The sequence below is a fragment of the Callithrix jacchus genome, chromosome 17, assembly GCF_049354715.1.
Source record: "Callithrix jacchus isolate 240 chromosome 17, calJac240_pri, whole genome shotgun sequence".
In the NCBI taxonomy this organism is placed as follows: Eukaryota; Metazoa; Chordata; class Mammalia; order Primates; family Cebidae; genus Callithrix; species Callithrix jacchus.
Window position 1 is genome coordinate 18,220,517 of NC_133518.1, and position 24,469 is coordinate 18,244,985.

General features: G+C 34.4%; 1 protein-coding gene across 13 annotated transcripts in view; it reads right to left on the reverse strand.

The window, feature by feature from the left end:
• LOC103788721 (uncharacterized) overlaps positions 1-24,469 on the reverse strand; it is a 682,665-nt gene that overhangs the window by 101,825 nt on the left and 556,371 nt on the right. The gene's annotated exons all lie outside the window — the stretch shown is intronic.

Here is a 24,469-nt window from a genome sequence, read left to right on the forward strand (position 1 = left end):
TCAATCTTCTAACCTTTGCTTTGATTTTAAGAAAAATATGGTTCATAATAATGATAATAATAGTCACAAAATGAAAAGGTTAAGATTAAACATTTAAGGTAAACTTTTTTTTTTTTTTTTGAGACGGAGTTTCGCTCTTGTGACCCAGGCTGGAGTGCAATGGCGCAATCTCGGCTCACTGCAACCTCCACCTCCTGGGTTCAGGCAATTCTCCTGCCTCAGCCTCCTGAGTAGCTGGGATTACAGGCACGTGCCACCATGCACAGCTAATTTTTTTGTATTTTTAGTAGAGACGGGGTCTCACCATGTTGACCAAGATGGTCTCGATCTCTTGACCTCATGATCCACCCGCCTCAGCCTCCCAAAGTGCTGGGATTACAGGCTTGAGCCACCGCGCCCGGCCTTAAGGTAAACTTTTAAAGTAAATTACAGTAATGATTATATGAGCTATTCTTAATTGTATAAACAAAGTCAACAAACTCTACTCACTAAATTCAAACTCTTCTATATTAAAAAGAAAATACACAAGCAATAAAGGCAAGGGAAGTAATTTTAACAGTAAGTTAGGAAATTGTAAATGACTCATTTTAAAACTTGCATTAGCTATATTAACAGCAGATATGTAAGGGATTCTGGTACAGATTTGGACTGTGGCTTGTGAACTGACCGTCCTTTTGCTCTCTAACTAAAAGAACTCATTCAAAATGCATTTCAGTAACCAGCTTTCTAATTCCAGTCAAGTTTGCCATGGGTGGTTTCTTTGGCAGTGTGCCTTCCAGTATCTCTCATTCACCTTTAATATATATTAAACTGTGTGAAAGGGATTATGGACCAATGAATATGATAATAATACTAGCTACTTTTAGTTGAGTAATTTTTCTATGTCGGCCACTGCACTAGGCACTTTACATTTATTACTTTTCTTAATTTCCCCAGTAATCCTGCTATTGTCGTCACTTTACTGATGGGGAGCTGAGGCTCACAGCAGTTGAAGTCGCCCAAGTTTAAACGATAGTATATTGTAGAATCACATAGAAATACAAGTCTCTTTAGTGTGAAAGCCTTCCCTTGCCCACCCTGGCCCTCTGCCTCAGACATTTCTCCTCCTTTATTACCCTATCACATCAATTATTTCATGTTAAATCTCAGGAATGTACCATCGCATCCACAACCATCTGAGCTGATCTTAAAGCCTTCCTGACAAGGGCATTCATAGCCTCCTAAATAGCTGATGCAGAGCTGGGCACAGCAGGTTTCTCCATTCTCACATTCATCAAGATCTGAAGGGAGAAACAGCACTGCTGTTAGTGCAGAGACAGGAATTTGATGATTCTATAGAAGCACTGATAAGCTTCACTTCTAAATTAAAGCTGTTTTACTGATCATTTTCTATTTATCAGGCCATGTAACACAAACAGCCAAGAAACCTTAACACAAAAATAAGGAAACCCACTTTTGGTTTATGTTTCTTCATGCTTCTTCTACGCCTGTTATTTATTTTAGAAGAATGCAAATAATCTCCAAATGCATTTATAAGCATAGGAAAACATATCTCTGCTATTTTTCCAGTGTAAACAGTAATTGGACTGAATAAACAGAGAAGCTGAAGAACAAAAAAACAGCCTAACAAAAAAGAGCCAAAAAATTCCATTTAGTGAACATATAACAGCTGCAAAGAGGAGACAGACAGTCTTAGACACCGTAACATGTTTGCCCTTCTAGAACTTTAGATCAAAGACTGTTCCCAAGCAAGTGTTCCCAACTGCCTGACTGGGAGGACAAGTAGTAACTACAGTTCTGAAAGAGGGCAGAAGACTTATTTTAAGAATGATGTTTTAAATTATAGACCATTTCAGAGCATTTGTTTGAGTATTTAGATTATACTGTGACTGGGATGAGTGAGGTCTGGGGTTTTTTCTTCCATCTGTGACATCATCATCCTGAAATGCCTTGTCAGATGAGCAATTTTCTAAGTAAGGATCTTTAAGCCTCTTTTAGCACTATTATTTCAGAATTCTACAATCCTGAGTGCTTCCTATTAAGATATAACTGCCCTGGGGAAAATAGAAATGAACCAGAAGATGTCAAATTTTAAGTTTTCAGTCAAAGGATAACCTATTTAACCTGAGTTTTGAGGCGATCATTTCTAACATAATTGGTGCAGGAAGTAGCAACAGACAGTTTGTCCCTGCTTTCCTTAGGCTGAACACCTGGGAATTATTTGGTCAGGGTTTTTTTTTTTTCCACTCTAGACCCTGGTTCAATTCAAGACCCTCTGTTTGTTGAGCTGTTAAGGTGGGTGGCCAGTCAGTGCTGAGTTTACAAAATCCTGTTATTCCATAACTACATAAGCAGCCACAGATAAAAAAGGTCAGTGTCTCAATTAACCCTGGAAAGGGTATCAACTCAACAAAATGAAGACAAGACAAAGAAAGAAAAGAAAATGCAATCAGTCAATCGAGGTGAAGGGTCACCGTAAAATATCTAAATGAAGGTCATTTAGACATAAAACATTCTTTTTCCCAAAGAGTGTCAAAAGCAGAGCTACTCACAAAATTCTAAATGATATTATTTTTCTTTCTAGTATTAAATCTTCCTTTTATTAATCCTTTTGATTAAATAGTATGATGTAGAAAATAAAAAACTTTAAAAAAATTAATTTTCAAGGCTGGCATAGAGGCTCATACATATAATCCCACAACCTTGGGAGACTAAGGTGAGAGAATCGCTTGAGCCCAGAAGTTTGAGGTTGCAGTGAGCCATGATTGCACCACCTGCACTCCAGCCTGGGTGACAGGGTGTGACCCAGTCTCAAATAAATAAATAAATACTCATTTCTAAAGACCATTTATTCACTGGTAAAAAGGCAATTATTCATTTGAAATGTACACATACACATTTTACTTATTTGAGAACAGATTAATGTCACAGATGCTTTATAAAAAACAGTCATGTATACAGGAAATCAATAAATTTTCTTTTTATTTTATATTAGTATCAACTTTGAAAAAATATATCTAAAAAAAAAAATCTGAAAATAAAGTCAGCCAGTCAGCACATCGTTAATTAGAACTATCCAAAGGTAAAAACTTATTAGGGCTTAAATCTGAGATGTGTTAACACAATTTGAAAGACAGGCATATAAAATACAAATGTCTGACAAGCAATAAAGTCACTAAGTTTAACAATTGGCCAGTTATTAGAAAATATTTATTATTTCTAATCTTATTCAGTAACTATATATGGGGAAGAGATACAGAAGATCGAGTTTTTCACTTTTGATGCTTTTCTAAAATCAAAGCTGAAATGTTTCATTGTTTTGCCTGGCTGCAATTGGTCCTCTATTTTTCATTAGGGCTAAAGTTTTACGTATGGATTAATTTCAGTACAGTGGTAAAATGTTTGGTATAATGGCCAATTTAGGAAAAGTATGATCATCAGAGAGGAGGATAATTAAAAGGGAAAATTAAGCATAACAAAAGAAAAGGAAGTATTAAATAATATTGAGGAAATATTAAGCACAACAAAAGAAAACAATCAAATAGGGTATCATTATTCCTGAATGATGGCAAATCACTGCTTTCAGAACTTGGAAATATTTTCAGAATCAGGACACATAGTAATGTAGTTTAATACTTGCGATTACTATTTATAGTCACAGGCAAACATCTAACAAAATAAAATTTGAAAAAAAATTTAGAAAACAGGTGATGTAACAATTGAATGGCAAGACATTTTAATAAAGACTTGTGATGTGGGAAGAACGGGGTTTAAGATGAGTTCCAAATGAGAATGCTATACATGAGACAAGCTAGAATAGCCCCAGAGGAACATTAATAGAAGAAGAATCCAAAATGGATCATAAAATGATGGACTGAGGGACTTATTTTCCAACTGTGTGTGATGCAGTTTGGCTCATTGCTACTTGAGAACAGGGAATCCTGAGACCTGTATGTTTGAAGGCTCTGGTAGTATCTTAGAAGGCTTTTTAAAAATCTGAAAAGTTTTTTTAAAAGCCTAAAGAATAATGTTGTAGAGGAAATGAAACATTTATTTATTTTTGAGACAGGCTCTTGCCCTGTTACCCAGGCTGGAGTGCAGTAGTGCAATCACAGCTCACTGCAACCTCAATATCCTGGGCTAGAGTGATCCTCTCAATTCAGCCTCTCAAGTAGCTGGGAGTGCATCATCATGCCTGGTTAACTTTTAATTTTTTTGTAGAGATGGAGTCTCCCCATGTTGCTCCAGGCTGCCAAACTCTTGGACCAAGCAATCCTCCCACCTCAGCCTCCAAAAGTGCTAGGATTACAGGCATGAGACTCAGCACTTGGCTTTGATTTTCTTTTCATTGCTGGAAAAATGAAATTAACTTGAGCCATAAACAATATGACATTGTCATATTGACAGCTGAAATTTCACAAATAGGCAATTTTCCACATTTTAACCCTGGCAGATGCTATTGTTTTCTAGCTATAAATAAGAACTTTACTGAGTTGTAGTTTTCAAAGAATAAAGAAAACTAAATTTAGGTTGCAAAGCAAAGGTCTGGCAAAATTTCAGTTTTTCTTATCCAATACTCAAAAGAGGAATAAACACGGAGAGCTATAAGGAAGAAAGGAAAAGAGGGAGGGAAAAAAGAAGCAAGCAAGGAAGAAATGCCTTCATTTTTTCTATGGATACAAATCTTATCATGGTAGGAAAAAAAGTAAGCATGTTTTTCATTAAATAATAAGATGTGAGGAAAGCAATTGGCTTCGATATGTTAACTACTGTAGACTCTGAGAACAATATTGAAAGCAATGTCGGATCAAGAAATACAATGACATTGTTTTGAATTTATAAAACCAGAATACTGCAGAATTTCCTGAGTTTCATTCTGTGTCATCATCCTGCTGAAGTAAAAGGTCCTAAATACTTAAACCATTGATTTTTTTTCTTAGACTTCAAGTTGTCTCTATTTAACCATATTGAGTAGCATGAAATGTTCAAAGTATCTTTTATTGTCATTTTTAAGACAGGAAATATTAAGCATAACAAAGCAAGCAAGCAAATAAGGTGTCATAATTCCTGAATGATGACAAGTCACTGCTTTAGGGACTTGGAAGTGTTCTCAGAACCAGGGCATATAGTAATGTAGTTTGATACTTGCTATTCCTATTTATAGTTGATATTCCTTTTTCTCAGAAATGTTTCATTATGAAACGAGGTTAAGGTGGAATTTTATTTTCTTCATTTTCTCAAATGATATAAATTCTAATAATATGCTGAGAAAATTCGCATTTAAAAATGAATTTGAGCTGGAAAGTCCAAAGAATGAATTTTTTAAAGTTGTCTTTTAGAATATAGCTACCTGCCATCCAAAGTTAAACATTCACCCCAAACACTGCCAAGTTGAAAACCAATGCAAATTATTTAGTTTCTGCTTGAAGTAGAGAACATTGGGGTATGTGATAGCATTTGTTGTTGAAATTACAAATTAAGTTAAATAGTTGGCTAGATCATGGAATATTTTCCTGAAATAAATCTATTAAGGGGATAATTTCATGAAAGTGTTTTAAATCTTCTTTAACTTCAAGGTAAATATTTAAATGTAATGGTATCTTCTGCCAGGTACTCCTTCCTTTACATTTATTCAGTAGCCAAAGACACTTCTCCTCTTCAATATATTTGTCCTTACAGTTTGAGAGATATGGTTCATGTTACAGCAGTAAGTACGACAGATTAAAGAGCTAGATTAATCCAGAGCAACTTTTGAATGAAGATGGCATTTACCAAACATTACCTATGCATGTTTTCTTATCTGAATCAAGCTGGTATCCATGGTTACAGGAACAATGGGGAGCACCAGTGGCGTGTTCACAGTGATGGGAACAACCACCATTGTTCTTTTCACAGCTATTGACAATTTCCAACTCAATCCCTTTTCAAAACCAGCAAAAGAGGATTATTAGCATAACAATAGAGAATCCTGAATATATGTCAATAATGGACACATTCGCTCTACTGAGAGGATGACAAACTTTATTAGAAATCCATCAACACTCTGTACATATAAAAGTAAAAGCCTATTAAGCATTGTAAATTTCTATACCATATTAAATACTAATAAACATATAAATAATATTGAGTGATACAGAAAGGTAATGATGAATCCACCACTGGTTATTAAACACTTACCTTAAAGGAAACATGTTTTGGGAATTCTCAGTATTTTCAGGATATAATAGATATAATATATATACACACACACACACACACACACACATATATATATATATAAAATCAATGATCAAAAATCAAATAGGTTGTTTGCCAGCTGACATTTCTGTTCTTGAGGTAATAGTGCATTACTATTCGTCCTTCTTAGGGGCTATGAGCACATGAAAATACTGTTAAAAATATTCTGGGATCAAAAGTGTAAATGCAAACCCAATGATTTAGTTGATCATATGTAAGTAGGGTCATACTGATGCATAATCAGCTTTGATTTACATGAAAATCACTTATTACAGAAACAAATTATTACTGTGAAAATAAATTTGGCTGGTACATGCTACTAATTTCAGGCATCTTGGTGGGCATGAGCCTCAGCAGATGAATGCCAATTGTCCTGAGCACACAAGCATTATAGTTTCTGATTTTCTAAGTCACAAAATGAGAATTACAAAAATGTTTAGAATCCATGTTAAAATTTGAAATGTAGATACTCTGCCATATTTACCACTGAAGGTCTATGGGTTTTATGTTATTTGAACATACTCTTCTTACTGAGTGACTATATTGATTTATTTCCTCTGAGTCTTAACTCATGAATCATTTAGAAGAAAAAAGCTGGGGGAAAGACAAGAGTATTTGGGATCCTGACACTCCTTGAAAGCATATATCTCCATATAGTGGATGCCTAGACATCCGCTACAGTTCCAGAAATCATCCTACCTAATCCCTGGCATCCAGTCCAGGGCACGCAGGCCCCTCAGATGCTCCCAAGCACCCAGAGCCCATCCCTGTCACTGTGCCCATTCCATTGTGCCACCATCATCTTGCACTGCCCAGCTTGTAACAGATGTTTAAAAATAGGTTTTGAATGATTGAATAAACAAAAGAAGGATTATACTAATCAATTTATTGTTAAAAATAAGAATCCCTTTGGGTTTAGAAACAGCTAGTTTAGGACTAAGCAAAATTAGAAAGCTAAAGGAAAGATTAGTGAAGGAAATTGATATTTTTCATGAAATACTAACATACACTCTTCAGGGAAACCTATTTCAAATGATGTCTCTGGTTGTAGTGATAGAGACACACAGATCTTTCTGATACAGAATTGAAGTTTTTTTCTTACATATGCTTGCTGTTGCCAAATATGGTTCATAAATACTTTTTAAAAAAGAGGCATTTTTAAGTATGAACCGTATTTGGTATCTTAGAGTCTATCAAAGTAATCTCCATCATTTCTTAGAAAAATAAGGTCAGTTGATATGAAATCACTTCAATAATATTTATGGCACTGTTGGTTGTAAAAGCCAGGTCTACCAGCCATTTCTTCCCCCTGCTATATGATGTTTACTCTCTCAGATAGCTTTCATATTAAAGTTCAGATACACATTCATTTTTAAATTTATTTTTAAAAAATATTATTACAATGGAATGAAGTTATTGTAAGTACATTTATTTGAATGTCTAAATTATGCAAGGTATCATAGGTACTTATTAATCTAAATAATATAAGTATTAAATGATTTTTTTCTTAGGATCAGAAAATTGAGGTTCAGAAAGGATAAAAGACTTGCCTAAGATAAAAGAGCTGGTAAGAACCAAAGCTTTCTAATTCAGAGATGTTTTCCTATATAATATCATTTGTAAAGAGAAAATAGCTAAGTGTAGTGGCTCACACCTCTAATCCCAGCACTTTGGGAGGCCAAGGTGTGCAGATCACTTGAGCCCAGGAGTATGAGACAAGCTTGAGTAATGTAGTAAAATCCTGCCTCTACAAAAGAATACAAAACATTAGCTGGGTGTGGTGGCACATTCCCATGGTCCCAGAAACTCAGAAGGCTGAGAGGTGGGAGGGTTGAGCTGGGGAGGTCATGAGCTGTGATCTTGCCATTGCACTATAGCCTGGGTGACAGAATGAAACCCTGTCAGCAAAAAAAAAAAAAAAAAAAAAAAGAAAGAAAAGAAAAAAGAAAATAATTTGACAAACAGTGTAATCTATTTCACTGGAATGTAATTTTTTTAAGAGAAGTAGTGTGACATAGCAGAAAGAACATTTAAAGTCAGGTCTGACACTTTAGAGCTGTGTAATCTTCAATTATTTCAAATCTCTGATCCTCAGTTTTTTTTCCATTGTTAACAGAGGGACTGAGCTGTACTAAGGCTTGGAAACTAGTGGCCTGCAGTTGTAAGGAATTTGATAATCAAGGTATTATAAAAGTGGAGAAAATTTTAATAAAATTCTGAATTTCCACCATTTCATCAAAAATTAAAGGTCTCCTATTTTTTTTTTAAAAGCTAATAACCCATGTTACATTCATTCCTAAAGATAGCTTGGCAGTCTTATAAACTTAAATATACATTTACCATATGACCTTGTGATTCCAGCCATAGGTATTTACTGAAAGAAAAATGATTTTTTAAACTATGTTCATATAAAAACCTGTACAAATGTTTATAGAAGCTCTCTTCATAATTGCCAAAACCTGGAAACAACTCAAATGTCTTTAAATGGGTGCATAATAAACCAACAATAGTATATCCATACAGTAGAATACTTCTCATCAAAGAATATTCTCTTCATTTGAGCAACGACTTGGCTGAATCTTAATGGCATTATGTTGAATAAAAGGCTACACAGTTTGATTTCATTTCTATGACATTCCTGAGAAAACAATATTCCAGTGAAGGAGAACAGATCAGGTACATGTCAAAGGCTAGAGATGAGGAATGTGACAAGCCAAGGGTAGCACAAGGGAGTTTTCTGGGGCTGATAAAACCGTTCTTAATCCTGTTTGCAATGGTGGTTACAGAAATCTATATATGCTTTAAAATTGATATGATTATGTACTGAAAATGTTAATTTTACTAAGTAAAAAATAAATTAAGAGGAAGATAATCCTCCCTAGTTTCCACATTTTCTCCAGTTACTGCCACATTGCCTAATTCTTAGCAGCACTTGATACCATTGACCATGTACTTCTCCCAACTTTTAAAATTTTGTTCTCCAGAAAAATCACATTATCCAACTTGTCCTTAAACCTTACTGGACATTCTTTTTCAGTCTTTCCTGTCTCTGTGGCACATTCTGGTTACTAAATGTTGACATCTCCAGTCTCAGTTCCCTCCTGCTTACTCCTCCAGACACCCTCCCTTTGTAGGGGACCCCATTCTTGCTCATGGCTTAAATACTGGCATTTCCAAGTGATGAGTGACTCACTCAAACTCTGGCCACCATACACTTCTAGACTTTTCTATTTACTTAGAAAATAGATAGAAACTACCTACGTGTTATTTCTACTTGGCTCCTCAAACTTCACACAGCAGAAATAGAACTTATGATTTCTAAATGTACCCTATATTTCACCTCAAAACTGGTTCTTCTATTGGACTCCACATTTTAGTAAAAGGCATTCTGATTCACCTGTTTTCTAACACCCCCCACCCCAACCCAAGAATTATTCTTGATTTTTCTTTTCCTCACATCCACATTAGCAATTCATCTCAGCTGTCTGTGCAAAATAAATTTCAAATCTCAAATCTACTGCTACTAGCTTAATTGAAGCCACCCCCACAGCTCACCTGAATGACTCTAATCTTGCTTTTACAGACACTCCCTACTGTCCATTCCCTATAGAACAGCCACAGTAGTTTTTAAACAATGAAAATCATATCACATTACTATGCATTCAAAACCATCAAATCCTTTCTCATTATATTTAGAATAAGAATCCAAACCCCTTGTGAGGGCCAATAAGTCTTGTACGACCTGATTCTTCCCTTTCCCTGCCTACTGCTCTCACTGACTATCTCTATGCCTTGTTCATTCTTTTTCAATCCACATTGGTTTTCTGTTTCCTAAAATATCAAACTCAGTCCTATCTTAGGGTCTTAGTTATTACTGCTCCATTTTCTTAGATCTTCTCATTCTATATTAACACTATCATCTTAGAGATGATAGTACACATTTCTTTGATTAATTTCCTATTTGCTATCTCCTCTGTAGGAACTTAAGTTCCATAAAGGCAGGAGCTTTGCCTGACTCATTCATCATTATATCTATAGTGTTAGAAAGAGCACCTGGCCTGTGGTAGGTATTCAGTAAGCATTTGTCGAATAAATCAGTGGGTCTAGTACACTGGCATCACGCTCCCTCTAGTTAGCTGAAGGCAAACAATAGCTGTCCTTTTTAGGCCCAAAACTCCCTCCCCAGTTCAAAACAGTCCCTACAACTTTTATCTTTTATGCTTGGTTTTCCTTACACATTTATATTTATTGCCTGCCTTGTGTTGGTGTTAGAGTTTTGGTCCCTGGATTAGATTATATTTAAAATAATGGAAAATATAATAACTCTGTAATATTAATTGGTTGTTTAGAGGGCAAGAGAGGTAAAAGTATCTATTTGACAAATTTTACATAGGCTTTTCTTATTCTTGTGATTTTTCAGTGATATGGCATCAATATAGCTTTTAGACTGCTGGTGGTAATTTGATTTAAATATAAATGATACCATGGTAACTTCATTAAATATATATGGGACTAAAAAAAGTGCAAATTCCGATCTATAACTCCCTACTAGATGCAAGCTGAGATTTTGATTCCTTGATTCGGATGATTAAAAAATGTTTTTATTGTTGTACTTTAAAAATCATACTTAAAACATTCTCATAAGTAGCAAATGTATTTTTTGCATAAGATGTGCATTAAATATGTGTGAAATGTGTTAAACTATATTACATATTGCTTAGTAATTTGGAGGAAGTGTGCTGTATGTATAATTTTCCAATTTCTAATTATAAGACAATGATAGCTAATTCATAGTACACTGTGAGGCTTCAACGGTTATACTGTAAAGTGTTTTGAAACCTGCTGAGAATAAATTACATAAATACAAAACACTCTCCTCTGAAAAAAAAAGTATCATTCCAAAATGTACTTTAGATGATGGGCACATAATTCATTGTTAAATATCACCATTCTCTAAACAGATTTATTCCATCTACAGGATTTGAAACAACTCAAAAGATAAGTTTTCACTAGGAAAGATTTGTATGTCAGTAAATATTGAGGTCTGGTGAGGACTGCAGAAAGAGCTTAGCTAAATATTCACAGAAGGAAAATAAATGTAAAAATAAACTTCTACCAAATGTATTCAACTCTAGAGCAAATTTCTTTCTCTTGCAAATTCTACAAAAAGCCTGTATGCACCTTGTAACTTGTTATCAATAATGATCCCTCTCTCATGATAACTGAGGATGCACCAGTTAGATTGCAAGAGGTTTAATTTCATACATTTGTAAAATATACTCATCCCTTAAACCTCTGGCCACATTAAAAAGCCAAAAGATTTAAGCCAAAGAAAAATCTATCCATACTTTACTTGGCCTGAAAGGATTCCTTAGGGCATTAAGACTGACTTCAGAGAAGTTGTATCTTAATTAGTAGTCAAATTTCTCCCCCATCCTATTTAGTTTGCTCTTTAAAAGGCAAACACCACTGTAGCAAAATGCATTCTTTAAGCAATAAAAATACACCTACATCTTAAGGAGTATGGATACACAGAATTTTATGTTGGAGAGAAGAATGAAGAACTTAATCACTCTAATAATATCCCTTCATGAAAGAGCTCAGGTAAGAACGCTAAAATATTTATTTATCACCATCTTTATTTGCTCCTTCATTAAAACTGAATATGGAGACATAACACATATAAATCCATGAGGAAGTTGAAAGGATATTATATCTGAAGAAGGAAGACTCTAGTTCAAATCCTAGTTCCGTCACTTAATAATTTTCTGTCATTCAAATCCTAGTTCAGTCACTTACTAATTTTCCTGTCATTGAGTTCCTGACTTTGGCACCAATAGATGATTGATGAATATGTGAAGAACTGACAAGAGGCTCTTTGGGACTGAGACTCAAAATAATCATTTCTGCTTTGGCTCTACCAAGTGGGAAATGCCTACCAGTCATGCAGGTAGAGATGTGGAATAGTTAGTTTGGTATATTCACATGTAGTTAAAAGGAGAGGAGTCATACCAATTTTACATTGAGAGAAGAGCCAGAGATAGAAAGAAATGCAAGAAAAGTATAGTAACACAGAAGAGAAGAATATGTTTCAAGAATGAGGGTAGTCAGGCATTGAAGTCTATTGAGAGGTCAATTAAGGTAAAATCGAAGAAGCTACCATCCAATGTGGTAGCATAGAGGTCATGGATGAGAAGTGGCAGTCTAGAGATGCAAACTTGTTTAGTGTGGGCCGATGAGAGAATGCAAGATGAGAAAGAGGAGACATTGGCTATAGTCAGACATTAGTTTTTGTGAAATATGGACTCATGTGAAAGTACTTTAAAGACAGCAGATACTTGGCCACATTGTTATGCTGATGAAAATGATGCAGAAGAAAGAACCAATAATTCATAAAACAGGGAGATAATCAGAAAAGCAAAGATCTTCAGATGTGAAGAGAGAATAGAGCCCAAAGCTCCACGGAGAAGATGACCTTCGACAGTAATAGGGCTACCTGCTTCACATTAATAAGACTGGAGCCTTTCCATGTGCTTTTATAGGAGACTTTGGTTTAATTGTTACCTTGGATGATAGTTTGCCTTTATTATTTGATAACATAAGGGACAAGATGAGGACAAAGGTCAAAAAAGGGTGATATAAAGCTTTGGAAGGGAAAGAGATGTTAAACACTTATTTTGATGAGGGTAAAAGTTGACATATTCTTACAGTATATGTTTGTCCAGCTATGCTGCTTAATAATTTAAGATTTATAGTCCTGAATTTAAAGCAAAACCAGTTAGCATGCTCATGTTTTCAACATAGTAAAATTTACCTAGTAAGGTATGGCTGTGAACTGCAGAAAGAAGGGAAGAAGTCACTGAGAGAAAGACAGAGTCTAAAGAAGATGATGAAGAAAAATGAATTATTCAGGGACCGAGACCTCTGTCTCTTCTTATACCAAGAGACAGAGATGGAGAAATCAGCTATAAAAATAAGAAAAAATATATTATTTAAAGAAGGACAGAAGTAGAGATGGGTGAGGATGGGAAATGTCGAGGTAGAAAACACTGAAGTTGAGGAAATTTGTATGAGGTAGATTAAGGCTTAGTGAAGAAGAAAGCGTGTTCATCTACAGATTAAGTAGTGGACCAGTGGGGATGATGTGTGAGGAGAACATAGCTGTAATAGCAACTGTAGATAACAGCTCAGCATATTAACATTTTAATATGTTCCTAAAAAGGGATATATTTCGTTGTATAACTGAGCCTAGAGAGGAAGATGCTAAGGTTAGGTGATATGAATCATAAATTTTTTGAAGAGAAAGGATAGAGAAATGAATCAGTGTAAGAGAAGACAAAGCAGGAAGGAGCTGCTCAAGAGGCATTATAAAGGGCAATGAAGGAGGGAGGGGGAGAGCCAATATGGAAGATTGTCATTAGAATATACAACGCCTGAGGCATGTTATTACAGCTCAGAGCTGCTTCTTGCACTGATGGTTCCTTCAATCCTATTCATTCCTTTTTCTTGAGTTTTACATGGGAGTTATTAGTGTTTGATAAATATTGCATGACAGAAGTGATAAGGGAAGGTGGCATCTTCACAAAGATCAATTAACCCAACAGAGCCCTAAATCAGAAGATCCTTGCTATGACACTGCAGATGATGATGCAAACCATTTTCCATTGACTCTGGGCCTCTGTTTACTCATCTATAAAATAAAGGGGTTGGACTTCTAAGCCTCCATCCACATCCTTCTCAGGAGCCCCAGCTTTAGCAAGACACACAATGTAATTATTTTGCTTATTACTCATGTTTAATACCTGTAAAATGCCACACATTCCCTGGGCTGTGACTATTGCCACTTCTGTAAAACTGTTTTCTATCAGCTCCCAGCTTAAAGCCAGTGGGGCAGACGCAAGTGAAAGATCTCATAGAGTTTACACAGCAGTGGCCACAGCGAGCAAGACCTTCAGCACACTCATTTATATCTGCAGGAAGACAGACACAACAGCTCTAAGGAGCTGTGATGATGACTTATTTACAAACCACAATAATGGCCTAATGCACTTTCTCCTGCTTGACCTCCCCAACATCCACTGTAATGGTAAATACCACATATGTTGCACATTCTTTATATAAAGAAGCATTTGTAAATAGGCTGACTGCTTATGACATTACTGCTAGTGTTGATCTTATGCTCTCAAACACTTCAGTTAGAAACTACTACTATCTGTTAATTAGAAAAAAGAGAAAACAAAACAAAAATAGGCCTAATCTATTCCTTAATAATACAGGGAAGAAGTCATTGTAATTTGTCTTTAGGACTATCTCCCTCATTTACATTAGCATGTGTGGCCATGGGCAAGGTAGATTCGGGGCCTTCATGTTTAGCAATCCACTACATTGCTTCATAGTTTGTGTTATACATATGACTGTCACAAGGCAATGCCACTTGGACACTGATCTCTTTTCTCTCTCCTGATATCAACAGTCAAATCTACTCAGTGTAACTTCAGTTGTGTGGCTCAGGTAATCTCTTCTTTCTCCCTTTAAAGGGATAGGTCTCACCATTTTTTAAAAAGTAGTTTTTCCTCTATATTGTCCTGCCCATCATCCCCACCATGGTGTTTAAGAGAACTACTCATTCTTCTAACGTGTTTGTAACAGAATAGGGAGGCAGTAATTCTCAGGACAGATTTTCTATAAATAATGTATTAGATGTTAAAATAGAACTTTGAAAGGCAGTAGACAGATAAACATACCTATCTATATCTATATATGCAAACATTTATCAATTTTCCTCAAATATTTGTTTAAAATGATCCTATTCTGTGCCAGGTGCTGAGCTAGATAGGTGCTGTGGAAACAGAGGACCAAAGCAGAAATGTTCTCTGTTAGAAAACTGTGTTTAAAAAGTACACAGAAAATATCATCTTAATTTTGACATAAAGAAAAAAATGAAAACACTAATTAACATTACTTATTATTTTCAAAGGTTTTATCAGTCTGATAAGTCAGGAAACATTTTGGTACTTTTGTAATTGCTCCAAATAAATGGTTTCTCATTTCATGAAAATATCATCATAAAAATGAGGGATTCTGTAATTTCTCAAAAGTTATTAAAACAAAGACTGTCCCAGAGAAATGACTTAATTTATCCGTTTTGGTGATGGAAGAATTTATCACTTTCATCTTTGAATTAAAGTATGCCTGTTTTGCTATTTCTAGAAAAGAGAAATGTGTAATTTCATATTTATAGAGTTGCCTTCTTTTTTGTTTTAGTTATTCCTAACTTCTGAAAACACTCATTTGCATATACTTGCTTTTCAAAGGTTATCCCCACTTTCTGTAGCCTATAATAAAACACTTCCTGTGTGGCTATAGAAGATTTTGAAAATATTAATTCTGGAATTCACTCCAGAATGAGAAACAAAAAACAAAAAGTATTAGGTTTGGAACAAAACTTTGACATTTTTAAAAATGTTGCTAAGAATTTCACTGAAGTTTTGTGGTATAAAAATAGCTTTCAAAATGATAAATAAGAATGTAAATGTTCCTATTTAAGAATAAATGAAAACATCTTTTCTTCTAGCTGTTTTGACTATTCAAAACTGAAGTACCACAAAATTTCAAACGATTACACAATTAAGCCATCAGTTGTTTCCTACCTTTGCAAGTGTTTTTGTCTTCAGACAGCTGGTACCCTGTGTGGCAGGCACACCTGGTCATGCCATTCTCACTCTGACTTATGTGAGCACATCCATTCCCATTCCCACCTGTGCAGGGGTCGTCTCTGAAAGCAATTAATCAGCGATAGTTTATAATTCATTGAGTTCAGAAAGAGGTAGCGTGAAAGGATGGACTAAGAAAGGTAAAGAGAGCACTGGGACCAATGTGTTTCTCACATGAAAATAGTTAGGACTCCAGAAAGTTCTTTCCCATTTTCATGTGAAATTCATTTAAAGAAAGCCTTCTAAAAATGTTTGCATAGCGGTTATTTTTATCTTTGTTATTTATTTTTACATAACAGTTTTACAAACTTTGGGGGTACATGTGATATTCTGAAAACTGTATACAATGAATAATGATCAAATCAGGGCAATTTGGGTATCTTTTACCTCAAACCTTTATATTTTCTTCGTTTTGGGAATATTAAAATTCTTCTCTTCCTGCTATTTTTAAATGTACAATAAATTATTGTTAACTATGATTTCCCTACTGTACTCGTACACGAGAACATATTCCTTCTATCTAACAACGACTTTGTACTCCATAACCAAATTCTCTTCATCTCCCCATCCCTCTTCCCTACCCAGTCTACCCTCTACCTCCATGAGATCCCTTTTATCACTTCCACATAAGAATGAGAATATGTGATATCTGTTGTTGTGAGCCTAGCTTATTTCACTTAACATAATGCCTCCAGTTCCACGCATCCTGATGCAAATGATATGGTGGAAGGTTATCTCATGCTCGTGAGTTAAGAGACTTAATATTGCTAAAATCTCTATACAAGCCAAAGCTTGAATCCAACGACATTCTTTGCAGAAATAGAACAAATAATCATAAAATATGCATGGTACCACAAATGACCCTTAATAGCTAAACGAATCCGAAGCAAAAAGAAGAAAGCTGGAGCATCACACTCTCTGATTTCAAATTATACTACACAGCTATAATAACACAAACAGCATGATATTGGCATAAAAACAGACATCTAAAGGAATGGAACACAATAGAGAATCCAGAAATATATCCATGAACTTACACTCAATTGGCTTTGGATAATGACACTAAGAATACGCATTGGGTGAAAGGACAGTTTCTTTAATAAATGGTGCTGGATAAACTGGATAGTCATATGGAGAAAAATGAAACTAGATCCTCATCTTCCACCACATGAAGAAAATCAACTCAAAATGGATTAAAGACTTCGATATAAGACTTGAAACTATGAAACTACCAAAACACTAGGAAAATGCTACAGGACATTGGTCTGGGCAAAGATTTTGATTTTGGGGTTGGGGGTAAGACCTCAAAAGCACAGGCAACAAAACAAAAATAGACAAAAACTTTTGCACAGCAAAGAAAGCAATCAATAAGGTGAAAAGACAACCTACAGAATGGGAGAAAATATTTACAATCTATCATCTGACAAGAGATTAATAACCAGGATATGTAAGGAACTAACAAATCAATAGCAAAAAAAAAAAAAAAAAACAATCAATGCAATTAAAAAATGGGCAAAAGAACTGAGTGGACATTTCTCAAAAGAAGATATACAAATCACCAACAAGTATATGAAAAACTACTCGATATCACTGAACTTTAGGGAAATACAGATGAAATTCACTATGAGATATTACCTACCCCAGTTAGAATAACTATTATCAAAAAGGCAAAAACTAAAAAATGCTGGTGAGGATGTGGAGATAAAAGAATGCCACCAGTACACCGATGGTAGGACTCTACAGTAGTACAGTAACCATAGAAAACAGTGTGGAGGTTCCTCAATAAACTGAAAATAGGACTGCCATATGATCCAGCAAGCCCACTGCTGGGTGTATATATATTCATAAAAAAGGAAATCAGTATGTTGAAGAGGTACCAGTACTCCCATGTTTGTTATAGCACTATTCATTACAGCCAAGATACGGAATCAAACTCAGTGTCTATCAGTGGATAAATAAAGAAAATGTGGTTTACATACACAATGAAACATTGTTCAGCCATGAAACCATTTTTAATTTTGGATCTGAACCTTTAAATGTGAACAAGTTAAATGTAGACCAAAGCCAAAGAGGAATTAGCTTAATTGCTCTCTTCTCCAAAGTATATCTCCTGCCCTGTGGTACCCAAGTTAAGAATCGGCAGAAACTCCTGCAGGCTCCTCTGCTCTTTCCCCTCTTTTTCCCCTACCTTTTCTCCTTTGCACAGCAGGATCATTCATAGATAAATGCTACTACCCTCTCCAGGTCCACTCTCACTTTGGATAAGAGATGACAGTGTGAAGAGAAGGCAGACTAGAGAGATGTGGAGGGTCCTAGCTACAGCTGCCAAGGGGATAGTAATAAAGAAGTTAAAATCCACTGGAATCAAGTAAGCTAGGCTTTCTCTCTTTACTTACTCCTGTTTCAACCGATCTTAGTAATACTCTCTGGAAGTTCGAAGTAATGAGAGTCCAACACATCCTATGAGGACTACCCCCATACATTGCTTATTTGTCAGTCATTCTTGTCTATTTCTATGAATCCAGCCTTTTCTATCTTAGAGAGTGCTAGAGTGGGGCCAGATAATTTCCACTTCTGCTCCTCTCCCCATACTTTTAATAAATAATGAAGAGTGTGAAAAAAAAATAAATATATAGTTACCCTGCCCCACATTTATTCAGTTTCAACCAAACCACTATGATACATAAATGCTTTCATTACTTTCTTGTGAATGTTTCTAGACATTCTTTATGGAAATATAAGTAATATATTTATTACATATATATATATATTTGATAGGGATTGAGCTGAATTGGTAGATCAATTTGGGGAGTATTGCCATTTAAACAACAGGATGTCTGATCTACGAACATGAGATACCGTTCCACTTGTTTAGAGTTTTGTTTCAGCAATGTTTCCTAGTTTTCAGTATATCAGTTTTGCACGTGTTTTATTGCATTAGTTCTTACGCATTTTTTTCTTTTTGATGCTGTTATAAATGGAATTGTTTCTTTTTCATTTCTGCATGCTCTATGCTAGTATATTAAAACATAATTAATTTTTATGTGTTGATCTTGTATCACACAAATTTGTTGAATTCTTATTAGTTCTAATAGTTTTGAAAAGTATATTTTTAAGAATTTTATATACACAAAATCATGTGATCTGCAAATAGATATTTTATATTTCTTTCAGTAGTGAGGTCATTTATCTGTTTATTTATTTTGACACAGGGTCTCATTCTGTTGCCCCGGCTGGAGTTCAGTGGTGTAATCATGACTCACTGCAGCTTCACCTTCAGGACTCAAGCAATCCTCCCACCTCAGCCTTCCGAGTAGCTAGGACTACAGACGTGTGTCACCATGCCCAGCTAATTTTTGTATTATTTTTAGAGATGAGGTTTCTATAGCCATGTTCCCTAGGCCGGTCTCGAACTCCTGGTCTCAAGTGAACCGCCCACTTTGGCCTCCGAAATTGCATGGATTACAGCCATGAGCCAGCCTGCCCAGCCACGTACTTTTTATTTTTTTATCTCATTGCTCTGTCTGGAACCTCCAGTACAATGTTGAATAGCAGTGATGTGAACAGACATCCTGTCTTCTTCCTGATTTTAGGGGGAAAGCTTTTATTTCTCAATTAAGTGTGATGTGAGCTGTGGGTTTTTAATATATTCCCTTACCAGGTGGGGAAGTTCTTTTATATTTCTGGTTTGTTTAGTGATCTTATCATGAAAGATTTTTGGATTTTGTCAAGTGCTTTTTTCTGTATCTATTGAGATGGTCATGTGGTTTTTGTCCTTTATTCTCTTGACATGGTGTATTACATTGTTTTCAGGTGTTGAATCAACCTGTTTTCCTGAGATAAATCCCACCTGACCATAGTGTATAATTAATCCTTTGCATATGTTGTTAGATTTAGTTTTCTAGTAATTTTTGGAAGATTTTTTACATCTATATTTATAAGAAATATTAGCCTGGAGTTTCTGTGCTTGTGCTATGTTTGTATTACTGTGTATCATGGTAACTTTGGCCTAATGGAATGAGGTAGGAAGTGGTTGCTCTCCTATATTTTGGATACATTTGTAAATAATTTACATTAATTTTCTTTAAATATTTGGTATAATTCATTAAGACCATTTGGGCCTGGGTTTTTCTTTGTGGGAAGTTTTAAAATAACTAACCCAATCTCTACTTATTATATGTCTAATCTGAGAAACCGCTCAGATTTTCTATTTCTTGAGAAGTTAGTTTCAGTAATTCATGTCATTTTAGTAATTTGTTCATCTGTTACCATCTGTTACCTAATTTGTTATCCTAATTGCTCATAGGATTCCCTTTTTCTCTTTTTTATTCTGTGGGATCAGTGGAGAGGTCCTTTCTTTCATTTTTGATTTCAGTAATCTGAATCTTCCCAGTTTTTAAACATACATCTAACTTGAGGTTTTGTCATTTTACTGATCTTTTCGAAGAATATAATTTTGCTATTATTGATTTTCTTTGTTGTTCATCTGTTTTTTACTTCATTATTATCTATCTACACTAATCTTTATTATTGCTATCCTACTTGTTTTAGATTTAGTTTGATCTTGTTTCTATAGTGTTTTAAGGTGGGAAGTGAATTTACTGATGTTGGGTCTTTTTCTTTTTTACCGCAGGCATTAGCAACTGTAATTTTTCTTTATCACTGTATAGCTACATTTAATAAGTTATGATGAATTCTGTCTTATTTAGACTCCTCGGAAAGTATTGTGTAATTTTTCTCACGATTTCTTCTTTGACTCATTGCTTATTTTAAAATGTTCTAGTTACTTTTCTTAGGTGTGTGTTTTTAGAGTGCTTTTAGTTTTGTAGAAAAATTGAGAGGAAGGTAGAGAGATTTCCCATTTAACCCTTGTTGTCACACACACATACAAATATACATAACTTTCCTTATCAACATTACCCACCAGTATCATACACTTGTTACAATTGAAAAACCTACATTGATGCATTGTAGTCACCCAAAGCCTGTAGTTTACATTAGGGTTCACTTTTGGTGTTGAGCATTCTTTGAGTTGGAATAAATATATAATGCAATGTATTCACCATCATAATATCATACAGAGTATTTTCATTATTCCCAAAACCCTCTGTTCTGCTTCTCTGTTCCAACCCTTGCCAATCACTTATCTTTTTACTATCTCCACAGTTTTGCCTTTTCCAGAATACAGTATAGTTGGAATTATGTGATATGTAGCCTTTTCAGATTGGTTTCTGTCACTTAGTAATATATATTTAAGATTCCTCCATGTTTTTTATAGCTTGTAGCTCACTTCCTTTTAGCACTGTATAATATTCCATTGTTTGGATGTACCATAGTTCATTAATATAATCACCCATTGAAGGATATCTCGATCGCTTCCAACTTTTGGCAATTATGAGTAAAGCAGCATTAAGCATCTATGTGCAGATTTTTCTGTGGGTTTAAGTTTTTGACTCGTTTGATTGGATACAAAGGAGCATTATTACTGAATGATTATTGCTGGATCATATGGTAAGAGTATGTTTAGTTTGGTAAGAAGCCTTCAATTGTTTTTCAAAGTGCCTATATTATTTTGCATTCCCACCAGCAATGAATAAGAGTTCCAGTAGCTCCACATCCTCATCATGGATTGATATAATCATTGTTTTGAAATCTGGACATTCTAATATGTGTGTAGTGATATTTCATTATTGTTTTAATTTGTGATTCCCTAATGATATGATGTGGAGCATCTTTTTATAAGCTCATTTTTCATCTGTATATCTTCTTTGGTGAGGTGCTTCTTAAGATCTTGAAACCATTTTTAACTGTGTTGTTTATTTGCTTATTGTTGACTTTCAAGTGTTCTTTGTATATTTTAGATAACTGTTTTTTAATCAGCTATGCCTTTTACAGATTTTTTTTTTTACTCTTAGCTTATCTTGTCACTCTCTTGACATTGCCTTTTGTAAAGCATAACATTTTAATTTTAATACAGTCCAGCTTATCAATTATTTCTCTCATGGAAGATGCCTTATTGTTGCCAAAGCCAAGGCAATTTAGATTGTCTCCTATGTTTTCTTCAAAGAGTTTTATAGTTTTGCATTCCACATTTAGATCCATGATCTATTTTGAGTTAATTTTTGGGAAAAGTGTAAGGTCTACGTCTTTTATTTTATCTGTCATTTATTTTTACTTTTGTGCATGTGAATGTCTAGTTGTTCCAGCATTATTTGTTGAAAAGACTATCTTTTCTTCTGTTGCCTTTGCTCATTTGTCAATGGTCAGTTGATGTCTTTCTGTGGGTCGATTTCTGGACTCCCTGCTCTGATTCACTGATCTGTTAATCTATTCTTTTACCAATATAATGTTTTCCAGAATATTGTGGCTTTATTGTACGTTGGGTCTTGTCACTCCTCCAATTTTGTTTTTCTCCTTCAATATTACATTGGGTATTTTGGGTCTTTGCCCTCTCTATAAAAACTTTAGAATTAGTTTTTCAATATCCACAAAATAATTTCCTGGAATTTTTATTGAAATTGCAGTGGATCTTGTTCAAATTGGGAAGAACTAACATCTTGACAATTAGAGTCTTTTTATCCACAAACATAAAATATTTAAAGACTTAGTTCTCTGATTTTGATCAGTTTTGTAGTTTTCAGCATGTAGATTGGATATCATATTGTTAAATTAAAATTTCACTTGTTAATTGCTAAATGTAGAAAAACAATTTACTAAGCTTATTCTTCAAATTCTGCAGTCTTGGTATAATCATTTATTAGTTCCAGGAGAGTTTTTTATCACTATTTTGAATTTTCAATATTGATGATCATGCCATCTGTGAACAAAGACAATTTTATTTTTTACTTTCCAATCTGTATACTTTTTATCTCCTTTTCTTGTTTTATTGCATTAGCTAGGAATTCCAGCACAATATTGAAAGAAGTGATGAGAGGGGATCCTTGGTTTATTTTTGATACTATTGAGAGAGTTTATAGTTTCTTAACATTAAGTATCATGTTAGCTGTAAGATTTTTGTAGGTTGCGTTTATCAAGTTGACAAAGTTTCCCTTTATTCCTAGTTTACTGAGAGTTTTCATTATGTTGGTTTTGTCAAATGCTTCCCCCACCCAGATCTATTGATATGATCATATGATTTTTCTTTTTTTAGCTTGTCAATATGATGAATTGCAATAATTTAATTTCAAATATTGAACCAGTCTTGTCAACATGGAATAAATTCCACTTGATTATGGCATATATTTTTTATACATTGCGGGTTTCTATTTGCTAATATTTTGTTGAGGATTTTTGCATTTATGTTTATGAAAGATATTGGTTTGCTCTTCAATTTTCTTTTCTTGTAATAACTTTGTCTGGTATTGTTATTTGGGTAATGCTGATCTTATAAAAAGAATTAGGCTGTATTCCTCCTTCTAATATCGTCTGAAAAATTTTAAAAAGAATTTATATTCCTTCCTTAAATGTTTGGTAGAATTTACCAGTGAACCCATCTGGCCTGATGTTTTCTGTTTTGGTTATTAACGGATTCAATTTTTTTTTGCTAGACCTGAAACTATTCAGATTGTCTATTTCTTCTTGTGTGGGTTTGGCAAACTATGTCTTTGAAGAAATTGGTTCAAGTTATCTAAGTTATCAAATGGTGCACATAAAGATCTTCAGAGTATTCCTTGATTATCTTTTTAATGTTCATGCAATATAGAGTCATATCCACTATTCCTTTTTGATAATAGTAACTGATGTCTTTTCTCTTTGTTCTTAGTTATCTTAACTGGAGCTTAGCTATTTTATTGATCTTTTCAAGAAGCAGCTTTTGGTTATATGTTTTTTTCTATTGATTTTATGTTTTGAATTTCATTAATGACTCCTCTAATTTTTGTTTATTTCTATTTTTTCTACTACTTTGCTATTCTACTTCAAGTTTTCTGAAGTGGGAACATAGATGTTTGATTTTAGATCTTTCCTTTTTTCTAATATATGCATTCAATGCTATAAATATCTTCCTAATCACTGCTTTTGCTATATCCAAGACATTATAATAAATTGTGTCATTTTAACATCCAACTGTGTGAATTTATTCAGTTGTGTTAGACTATGGATGTTCAAAGTGATTATTGGGACAATTGAATTAATAATTGCCATATTTGTTGCTATTTTCTTTTGCTGTCTTCGTTCTTTATTCCTATGTTTGGGGTCTGCTCTCTGCCTTTTGTGGTTTTCATTGAGCATTTTATGACTCCATTTCTCTTCTTTCTGACCACATCAGGTACACTTCTTTCTTTTTACACTTTTTAGTGGTTGCCTTAGTTTGCAATATTTATTTACACCTAATCCAAGTCCAATTTCAAATAACACTATCCTGCTTCACAGGAATATGAGTACCCTATTATAACAAAATAATCTTGATACTTCTTTTCCTTTGCTTATATCATTGCTATAATTCATTCCAATTACATATATACATATATAAGCATATCTATACATATATTAGCATACATAATCAATACACTGTTGCTATT